This window comes from Lepidochelys kempii, chromosome 25 (assembly GCF_965140285.1).
Source record: "Lepidochelys kempii isolate rLepKem1 chromosome 25, rLepKem1.hap1, whole genome shotgun sequence".
In the NCBI taxonomy this organism is placed as follows: domain Eukaryota; kingdom Metazoa; phylum Chordata; order Testudines; family Cheloniidae; genus Lepidochelys; species Lepidochelys kempii.
The window spans coordinates 7,079,962-7,087,614 of NC_136404.1; the positions used below are offsets into that span (position 1 = coordinate 7,079,962).

General features: G+C 54.8%; 1 long non-coding RNA gene across 2 annotated transcripts; it reads left to right on the top strand.

The window, feature by feature from the left end:
- The first annotated feature begins 730 nt into the window (after positions 1-730).
- On the top strand, positions 731-6,594 carry LOC140903231 (uncharacterized). 2 transcript variants are annotated; one of them, XR_012156190.1, is made up of 3 exons: positions 731-903; positions 5,180-5,434; positions 6,391-6,594. It is a non-coding gene; the product is annotated as an uncharacterized LOC140903231 (long non-coding RNA). The 2 variants fall into 2 exon arrangements; XR_013635033.1 differs by lacking the exon at positions 731-903 and adding an exon at positions 1,427-1,588.
- Positions 6,595-7,653: the final 1,059 nt, after the last annotated feature.

Genomic DNA, 7,653 nt, shown 5'->3' on the forward strand with positions numbered 1-7,653 from the left:
ACGCCCACATCGTGCACACACTGCGTGCAGATGTGGTCGTCCCATCTCAAAAAAGATACATTGGAATTGGAAAAGGTACAGGAAAGGGCAACAACAATGATATGGAAAATGGTATGGAACAGCTTCCGTATGAGAAGAGATTAATAAGACTGGGACTTTTCAGCTTGGAAAAGAGACGACTAAGGGGGGAGATGAGAGAGGTCTATAAAATCATGACTGGTGTGGAGAAAGTAAATAAGGAAGTGTTATTTTCTCCTCCTCATAACACAAGAACTAGGGGTCACCAAACGAAATTAAAAGGCAGCAGGTTTAAAACAAACAAAAGGAAGTATAACTTCACACAATGCACAGTCAACCTGTGGAACTCTTTGCCAGAGGATGTTGGGAGGGCCAAGAATATAACAGGGCTCAAAAAGGAATTAGATAAATTCGTGGAGGACAGGTCCATCAATGATGAATAGTCAGGATGGGCAGGGATGGTGTCCCTAGCCTCTGTTTGCCAGAAGCTGGGAATGAGCAACAGGGGATGGATCACTTGATGATTCCCTGTTCTGTTCATTCCGGGTCTGTATCTCCCGGGCTGTACCTTCCAGGACTGATCAGGGGAGAGGGGGCCTCTGAGAGGAAGACATTACTGTGCACATACCTTGGGCAAAAGGTCACTTGTTTCGTCTGACTTGGCCCACAGACAATGCTGTAGCCGTTAACTGCACTATCCCTTCCATTAAACCGGCTCAGCTCTGGGCACACACTGGGACTCCGCAGAAGCCTGTCGTCTGAGGCCTGATCGGAATTTTCCCACGCTCCCTATTGCCAGACAGGAGCTGTGAAATGAATTGGATCAAGGTGGAATTCTCCAGCCAAACATCCGCCGGCCCCGTGCTGCACAAGCCCTGGCTCCTGGTATGTGATTCACCTGTCTACAGGAGATGGGCACATTTCCACTGGGAAATCCCACAGGTTAGCAGTGGGGGACGCGGGGCATCAGAAGCACTGGGTGTCTTGCTAAAGGATCTGCTGTAGCTCACCTGTAAGACATGAGCCGCCTGCAGGAAATCACTGGGCAAAGTTCCCTGGCCTGTGCTATGCCAGGTGGTCAGACTAGATGATCAGGCAGGTCCCTTCTGACCTTGAAATATAACCCTCTCAGCACACCCTGCATGGTGCACCTGGGTTCCCCACCCAATAGCCCTGTGGCTCCTCTGCCTGGCGGGGGATGGTATTTCACTGCAAGGCTTCATCTCTGAGTAGCCCAGCTCCTCAAACCAGGGCCCTGGCTCCCAAAACTCGGCCCCACCTCAGCTGGGCCACAGGTTTGTGTGTTCCTGTGCTGCCACCTAGAGCCTGCCCAGTGCAATGTGGTGGGCGGTGCCGGCCTGACCCAGAGCCCAGCCTGCAAACCACAGGGCGGGTGGAGAAGGGGAATCCTGGAGCCATGAAGAGAGTACTTAGAACAGGAAACCCAGGCCAGCTGGGTCGCGGCAGGGATCGCTGATGGGGACAAGCAGGCCAGATTGCCAGCCTAAGACAAAGCTACAGGGGAGATTTTCCTGCGTGCTGTTCATTTCTGGGTGCACCAAACAAGCCGGTATGTACACATTTATCTTGGGCGATGCACTTTGCCCAGTGCCAGTCCCCCAGGCTGAGCTCCGTGCTGCACTATCCCGTGCAGGTCTCAGGAACCCAGTGCAAACGCTTCCAGCTAAGTGCTCTTAATAGCCCCTTGTTTGCTAAGTGGCTTTGCCTCCTTCCTGACTCTGAGAAAGTGCTTTTGTTTAAAACAAATGAAGAGGCTGCCTGGCCTTGTTCCCCCCAACGGCTGGGGTGGGGGGGGGGGTCTCAGACATGCCTCCTGGTTCACTGGGTTTAGGTTTGGTACCAGCTCTGTGGGAACGCTTTTGTGGGAGCCCCTTGTTAAAAGCTTGGCAGCATGTCCCTGAGCAAATGCCACGATAGCATCTAGCTGCATACCCAGCTGGTTTCCTCAGTCACATTCCTGTAACCCGGGGCTTCTGGTTTCCATTCCTGGCTCTGCCCGGCTGATGCCTCTCTGGGTCTCAGTACCCCCAGCTGTGAAATGGGGAGAATGACACTGCTCACCCGTCCCATGGGAGTGGCTGAATGGGAAGCCCCTTGAAACTCTTGGATCAAAGGTGCTAGCCACGGGGCGAAGGATTCTCACTGATAAATCAGTTCGCACTGGGGGTGGTAGAAGCTCTGGGCCTGTTTTTCAGCGGTGCTGATTCAACACAGTTAGCGCACGGGAGCTTGTCTCCCTCGACCCTGCCCTAGCAACGCCAGCACCCTCCCAGCCGAGAGAGATGCTCAGGCAGTCAAACGCTGGGGTTTTGGTGCTGAGTGTCCCAGGTTCAATCCTTGCTAATGACCCCATTCCTGTCTCTGTCTGTACTCAGCCGTGGTTTGTCCATGGATGCTGCAGGGGCTGAGCACCTCTGAGAATTGGGCATCCTGTCTCCAGCCCTGACTCCCCTCCAGAAAAGATCATGGATACTATAGTCCTAACATCTTATTACGAGGGGTCTACCAAATTCACGGCCGTGAAAATCATGTTACGCATCGTGAAATCTGGTCTCCGGCCACCCAGCTCTGAAGGCAGAGTGGAGAGCGGTGGCGGCTGCTGGCTGGATGCCCAAATCTGAAGGCAGCAGGGGTGGCTCTGAGGGAGGGGGCTATAGCCACCCAACATTTGCCTTAGCCCTCCGTCCCCCACAGAGCCACCCCTCCCAACACAAAGGTCACACGTGGCTCAACACTTCTCTGCTGCTGCTGCTGGTGGCACTGTCCTCAGAGCTGGGTGCCCAGCTAGCAGGGCCGCTCTCCAGCTGCCCGGCGCCCGTCCCGTGTCCCTGCCCGCTGGGGCCCGCCGCCCAGGGAAGGTGGAGGGTCTGAGGCTCCTCACAGCAGCACGGACTGACCCGGGCTCCTGGGCCCCCCAGTTGCTGCTCACTGAGGGCTCTGTGGGGGCTGCAAGGAGCCGAGAAGCTGCTGCAGCCCCGAAGCCCCAAGCAAGAGGAAGAGGAGATGGGGAGAGTATCTCAGCCGCCCCGCCTGGCTCCAGCTTCTGGCCTCCAACCTTGCCACCAATACCTGACCCTGCCAGAGCAGATTCCATCCCCAGATCTCAAAGCGCTTTACATTTGACATGGGGAAATCAAGGCACAGGGGAGGAAGGGATTTGTACAGCAAGTCAGGGGCAGAGGCAGGAATAGAACCAGGAGTCCTCCCCTGCTGAGCCAGCTGTTGTATGGTCACGAGCTGGGAGACAGGCCTTGCCCCACAGAGCTTGTGGTTTAAATTGGAAGGCTCACCCCCAATTTAAAGATGGGAAACTGAGGCCCAGAGAAATGTGGTGATTCGCTCAAGATCAAACAGGCAGTCTGTAGCAGAGGAACAAATTGAGAGTCCCTAAGTTCTAGGCCGTGCTCGCCAGGGCACACCGCCCAGGGCAGGTGGAGGGTGCAGGGCTCCCCACAATAGCCTGGACTGTCCCCCCTTTCTCCCTTGCACACCTTTCTCCCTCTTCTCCCGCCACGTCTTGCCCCTCCCCTCTCCAAGCAGTAAAATGCAGCATTCTCTGGTGTCTTCCCTGCACTGTCTCCCATGACCCTCCCGCTCACCCTTTTTCCGGGGAGACAGCCTCTCAGTGGCCCTCGGAGCACCACCTGTTACCAGTTCATCCGGGAGTGGGGTCATTAGCACAGCTAAGGGAACAAGCAGCCAAACACTAGTTTAATTTTCCGCTGGCTCACACAGCTCATTATTTGTCTGCGGTCTTTCCCTGCAGAAAGCATCTGGCCATTTCCTACGAAGGGGCTGGCGGGGGGGAGGGGGTGTGTGGCAGGGGAGGGAGAGATTCTGGGCTACGGACATTCTCTGGCTAAAAGGAGAGGCTGGCAAAGTGCCCCAGTGTCAGGTGGGTGAGGGGAAAGAAAGAGAAATCTTCAGGAAAGAATTTGGGAGCGCCAGAGCAGATTCCATCCCTAGATCTCAAAGCGCTTTACATTTGACATGGGGAAATCGAGGCAAGGGGGGAGGAAGGGATTTGTACAGCAAGTCAGGGGCAGAGCAAGACTCGAATCAGGAGTCCTTCCCCGCTGCTCCTGCCCTTTCCAGCCAGGCTACGTTCACAGCGTCTGTTGCATTCCTCTCTCAGGAGGGCCTAGTAAAAGAGGGGTGTGAGCACAGACCCACGCTTAGGCTAGTCCAGTGCCCTGCCTCTGTCATACGAGCACAGATCAATGATCTGTCTACTCCGGCATCCTGCCTCCTCGGGTCCCGGCATAGACCAGTGGTCCATCTACACTGCTCTCCCCTCTCCCCCTTCACCAGGACTCACAGTCAGCTGGCACATCCTGGGGCGGTTGCCAGCCCCTCTTTCCTGCCAGCACCATATTCTCCGGAATCTAAAGTTTTCATCTGAAGGCAAAACTCAGTCTCTAGGCTGCACCACAAGGAACAGTGGCTGGGAGAGGTGTGAACCAGCCCCTTCATCTGCCCACTGCTGACATTTAACTATTTCCCTGCTCATCAGAGCCTTTCAGAAAGGAGAGGGAGGGGCAGTTAGGAGGATCTGCCCAGTCTAGTGTGCGGGACAGCTCCTTACGGCACCCTGGGCGAGGGGGCTTCCGAGACACCACTCCTTCCCCATTTCCCAGTCAAGGAGCCTCGCAGAGCTGGGTGTAACTGAGACCCCACCCGCACCCCCTCGAAGTGGGGCTAATGGAACGGATCCGAAAATGCAGGGGTGGGAGGGGTGTGGAAAATGTCAACTTTCCATCCAGCACCAGAATATTTTCCAGCCAAAGCTCCAAAGGTGGGGGTGGTTTTTCGATGAAAAGTCGGGATTGCCCCCCAGGAGGCTAATGCCTTCTGCCAAAATTGAGTCAAAAACCCACTTTTCTGTCATATAATATTAACTGAAAAGTCATTGGCCAGCCCCAGTCACCAGAAGCCCAGGCGAGCCCGGGGCCTCTGGCCCGGCTCGTGGGGAGCTGAGCTCGGAGAGCCAGGGGGACAGCACACAGCCCTGAAGGGGTCAGAGCTTATTCCATGGGCACAGCTTGGAAGCCCAGAGCCACGTTTGTTCCCAGTCTGGCCCCGGCCCTGCAGACCCCCAGACTGTCCATCGTGGCATTCGGCCTCTGGCCATTTCTTGCAGGTTGCTTGTGTCCAGCGATTCCATGATCCTGCCCCTACCACGTGGGGTGAGACAAATGACCCAGCGACTTCCGCCCTCAGGAATCGGGGCCTGCTCTCCTGGGAGTCTGACCAGTGCAATGGCCTCTAGCTGGCTGCCTGTTGGCTACACTGCCCGACTGGTGGGAAGAGTCTCAGAAGCATTTACTGCACTAGGTCCGGTGCCCGCTGACTCCCAGCCCTGCTCCTGGCTGGCCCCAGCTTTGCCTCACTCCAGGTAACCTGGCTCTGACCCTCGGCTCTGATTCCTGAATTTGGCTCTGACCCTAGTTCTGACCCTTAGCTCTGATTCTGGCTTGCTGCCTTTGGCTCTGGCACCTGCCCTCCGACTCCAGCTCTGACCCTGGGGTCATGTTCCTGGTTACTGATTCCTGCTCCAACCACTAGGCATGACTGCCCACGTACCGTCTCTGACACCCGTACCTTTTCTGCAGTGGTGGGCAGCAGCAGGTTCTGATGGGCATGATGTAAAAACCACCGCCGTGCTCCTAATTGTCCAAGACTCCTCTAGAGTGGGCGTGTGCACCATGTTATTATTAGCTAACATTTACACAGCCATAGCACCTACGATCACAACCGGGTTGGACCCATTGTGCTAGGCGCTGTACAAACATATCATGAAGGATGATGCCTGCACCATAGACCTTACAATAACGCTGCCTTACACCCCTCTTCCAGCTGCTGTACAGAAGACATTCTACTCGGGGACTCCACCACACAGCCACAGCAAACAACTTGAAGGGCAATTTCACAAAAGCCCTGAATTACAGACTCCTTTCCTTAGTGAATCAGAGACAATCTCAGCTGGGGGCATGAGCATGGGGAGAACATAGAGACTCCATGTTCCAACAGATACCAGCAGCCTCTGTCTGCTTCTGGGCGATGACTGTCGAGAGGTGGACAGGAAACATTTTTCCCATCCCAGGGAAATTTCTGAAATGTCAAGAAATTTCCCATCCCGAACCGAATAGCTGAAAACACTGTCAGTCTGGGCCAATCCAGCTGTTTTATTTCAATCACTTGGAAATCGATATTGACCTTTTTATCGTTAAAAATTATTTAAACTGGAAATTAACTTACACTGGAAACCCCCAAATTGTTTCATATTGAAAAATGGAAAATGTTATTTTGAAACTGTCCTGCTTTGACAATTTCAAGACTTTTTTTTTTCAGATTTGCTTCCAAATGGGAAATTCATCAAACCCAACCCTTCCCTGCACAAAGCGTCGCTTTTGGCAAATCGGCAAAAACGTTTCATTGAAAACTTCCTGACCGGCTCTCCTAAGATGCTGCGTAGGAGGGGCCATTGTGTGTGAGCAAAATCCCAGCCCACCTGCCTTTCTCCCATCTCCCCGCTGTATCTTAAAGCCTTTTGATCGTGGTTTAATTAGATGCCTGCGGAACTGGCTTCTTTAATGCAAAGTTGCTCAAAGGTTAAAAGTCCAAGCAGCCAGACAGCCTCTCATTTCCTCAGCCCTACTCACTACCCTCTGGGGTCCTGGAGGCTGGGGACAGACTCCGTGACAAGGAGGGGCACAGGGCTGTATTTTGAGCAATGAACAGCCCTCCAGGTGTAGGGCCTATGGAGGGAGTAGAGTCCAGGGCTCCTGTGCTACTGACCCTCCCCCAGGCCCCGAGGCTGGGCCTCCTGCTGAATGGACCCCTCAGAGTGGATCAGAAGAGAGAGATTCCTCCTGCCCTTGCTCACCCCGACCTTTTCTCTCTCTGAGCCCAGCCTTAGGCTCCGGGATGGGGCCCTGGCTGACAGCTCTGCTCCTCACCCTGAGCAAAACTCGCTCCCATCAGGGGAAAGCTCTTCTGGGTGGGAGACGCAGTGTTCTCAGGGGCCGGTTCCAGGATCATCCCAAACGTCCCCAGAGCCAGGCAGGCTCCTCCAGCCAGCCTTCTCCAACATAAACACACAGAGCAGCGTGGACATGTTAAAAATAATAATCCCTCCAAAGCAAACATTCCCGGCCCCTTCCCCCGCCGTGGGTCACCCCCTGGGGAGAGGATGTGAGAGAGGTGAGTCACATTTAGTGCACAAGGGGAGGATGCTCAGATAGTGCAGGCGGAGGGCAGGATAAGAACCTGTAAAGCACAGAATAGAATGGCCCTGTCAAATTGACACCTGGGGCAATTTAGAAACCACCTAAATGAAATCATGTCTGAGGCTCAAATCCAGCCCTCCAACCTCAGCACCCCTGGGGCTCTGGTGCAGTTTGCAGCTGCACTTGTGTGGCTCAGGTCCACCCCTCCAATAGGTGGCTGAAGCTGGTACCTCGGGGCCAGACTAGCAGCCCAGGGTGGCCCAGCGTTGCCTGAGTCCTGGGAATCGCCTTCAGGCTGGCACCAGCTACAAATATCCTGCCGACACTGAGGAGGTCAAGGGAGAGTCGAATCCAGGAGAGGCTGGGATTTGGGGGCTGATGGTGG